This window comes from Limulus polyphemus, unplaced genomic scaffold (genome assembly GCF_000517525.1).
Source record: "Limulus polyphemus unplaced genomic scaffold, Limulus_polyphemus-2.1.2 Scaffold4907, whole genome shotgun sequence".
NCBI classification, from domain to species: Eukaryota; Metazoa; Arthropoda; class Merostomata; order Xiphosura; family Limulidae; genus Limulus; species Limulus polyphemus.
The window spans coordinates 66,025-69,319 of record NW_013670517.1 but is presented as its reverse complement, the minus strand read 5'-3'; positions in this window follow the sequence as shown (position 1 = coordinate 69,319).

The following is a 3,295-nucleotide window of genomic DNA, read 5'->3' as shown; positions in this document are numbered from 1 at the left end:
GTCGAACGCACTATCCACCTGGCCATGCCGGCCATAAGAGGATTGACCCACAATGTGTATTTTTATCTGTAAATAAGTATCCGCTCTAGTAATATTGCGTCCAAGAATTCAAAGAACCTAATAATTTGTTAATAAACAGCTTTGATAAAAAGAACCCAATCTGGTCAGTTTAATCGCGTGAAGCAATAAGTCAAGGTTTTAAATGATCTTCCTTCAAAGTATATAAAACAACAACAACGTTTCTACACACTGTTAAGTAAAGGAGATTAAAGAATTTTAAACACGCAGGAATATAAAATGTTAGTGAAAACTGTATTAATTTATCAAAATTGTAGTAGAGTTTGTTTTGTTTTTGAATTTCGCTCAAAGCTACACGAGGACTATCTGCGCTAGCCGTCCCTAATTTAGCAGTGTAAGACTAGAGGGAAGGCAGCTAGTCATCACCATCCACGGCCAACTCTTGGGCTACTCTTTTCCCAACTAATAGTGGGACTGACCGTCACATTATAACGCCCCTACGGCTGAAAGGGCGAGCATGTTTGGTGGGACGGGGATTCGAACCCGCGACCCTCAGATTACGAGTCGAGCGCCCTAACCACCTGGCCATTGTGGTAGAGAGAGATAGTTTGGTCAGAAGGACAGATCCCAGACATTAGTAAAAGCTGACTATGATGAATACTCATTGTTGGGTCTGCAAACTGATCATTAGTTCGTGAAAGGGAGATATTTGGATTTGAAAGCTGGGATCTTTTACACTAGTGAAAACTGACCGTTAGATTGTTGGGTCTGAAGGTTGGATTCATAACATCAGTGACAGTTAGACATCAGTATATAAAATCTGCTGACTAGAATTTATTGACTCCAAAGGTTAGGAGTATAGAAACTTATGAAAAATTAATTATTAGTTTATAAAGTCTGTCGAATACAGATGGCTTGGGTCTGAAAAATGCCCATTAGCTTATGAAGTCTCTGAAAAAGGTGGTTGGATTTGAAGGCTTGGATCGGTCACACTAGTGATAAGTGAGTATAATTGTCTTAAGACTCGATCCTAAAAATATTTGAAATGACTATATCTTAATAAACTAGTTGTCCCAGAGTAACCAGATTTCACCAGAGACATTGGGAGCTACAAGTATCTGTGTAAAAAAAATTGTTTAGTTTTAAGACTGGATCCTAGAAATATTTGAAATGACTATATCTTAATAAACTAGTTGTCCCAGAGCAACTAGATTTCACCAGAGACATTGGGAGCTACAGGTGTCTGTGTAAAAAAAATTGTTTAGTCTTAAGACTGGATCCTAGTAATATTTGAAATGACTATATCTTAATAAACTAGTTGTCCCAGAGCAACTAGATTTCACCAGAGACATTGGGAGCCACAAGTGTCTGTGTAAGAAGAAGTGTTTGGTCTTAAGACTGGATCCTAATGGAAACTGACTATTCGTTAATAAAGTTTGTTATATAAGAGATGGTTGGGTTTGAAGGCTGGAGTCATAGAAACTTTGGAAAACTGGCCATCAGTATATAAAGTCTGCTGAATATTATTTATTGGATCTAAAGGTTGGGATCTCAGAAACTAGAGAAAACTGGCCATTAGTTTATATAGTCTATCGAATTGAAATGGTTGGAGCTGACGACTAGAATCTTTCACACTAGCAAAGTCTAAACATTAGTTTATTAAGTTTGAATAGAGTTCGTTGGAGCTGAAGACTTGGATTGTTCACATTAGTAAAAACTAAATATCGGATTATTAAGTTTAAATTTCAGGTTGTTCGAGATGAAAACTGGGATCGTTCACACTAGTGAAAACTAAACATTAGTTTATTAAGTTTGAATATAGTTCGTTGGAGATGAAGACTGGGATCGTTCACACTAGTGAAAACCAAACATAATTTATTAAGTTTGAATATAGTTCGTTGGAGATGAAGACTGGGATCGTTCACACTAGTGAAAACCAAACATAGTTTATTAAGTGTGAATAGAAAGTGTGAGTTCCAAATATTAAGATTGCAAACACTTTTAACACTGCTCAAGAGCGGTTGATAATTCACGATTAAAACTAATATAACCACCAGAGTTGTTGAAACAACTGCGATCTTGGTCAACTTAATTTTTGTAAATCTATTTACAATGTTATATTGAAGTTGTTTCTGTTTGCACAGTTGTTCTCAGCCATGTATATAACGTGAATAACTATTTAAAGATGTAGAATGCTCGTGTTCTGCTGACTTTGAATCGGTTAGAGCAATCACAAGACTCTCTAACATTCATCCTTAGCTCCATAAATTATCACGAACTCGGTGATTATGACAACAGTATTTATTCTATGTTACAGAAATTCACTCGACAAGAACTCGGGGGTCCAAAGAATGTATTCTTTCCTACGAGACCCCAGTGGCACAGCGGTATATCTGCGGACGTACAACGCTAGAAACCGGGTTTCGATACCCGTGGTGGGCAGAGTACAGATAGCCCATTGCGTAGTTTTGTGCTTAATTTCAAACAAACAAACAAACAATCTTTCCTAAGACTAGACGACCACCTAGTGTTAGGGACAGCAGTAAGTTTCTGGACTTACAACGGAAAATCCAGGGTTCAATTCCCTACTTTGCTCTAAAACAGACTCGTAAACGAATAGATGACAAACAACTACGAATGGCTTACACACGTTTTGCCAGAACGAATAAATGGCATCGTCTTTGGTTTAATATTAATTCCATCTTTACACATTTAATAATTATAATATAATCATTCATTAAAGATTAATCTTCGTTCAGATAATAGGTGTGGAAGGACTTGTTGATATCAAGAAACAAAAGACTTGAAAATTGTGAAACCAACAAACCACACGACAATCTTTCTTCGAAGATCACTAAATACTATATTACATAATGTGTCATCAAATCTATATATATATATATTATGAAAATTACCTAACTGGAAACCAAGTTCATAAGTGGGGCTTGCGCGGCCCAGTGGCTAGAATGTACGGACTACGAATCCGAGGATTGGCTCGACTCGCAATATGAGGGTCGCGGGTTCGAATCCCCGTCCCACCAAACATGCTCGCCCTTTCGGCGTGGGGGGTCATAATATTACGGTCAGTCCTAGTATTCGTCACTAAAAGAATAGCCCAAGAGTTGGCGGTGGGTGGTGATGACTAGCTGCCTTCCTTCTAGTTTATCAGTTGAAAATCAGGGAAGACTATCTGTAGCTCAGCGCGAAAAAACAAATCATAACTCGTTAAACGTTGACGCATGGGCAGAAAGGTGGCGCTGGTTTTATATAGTTCACT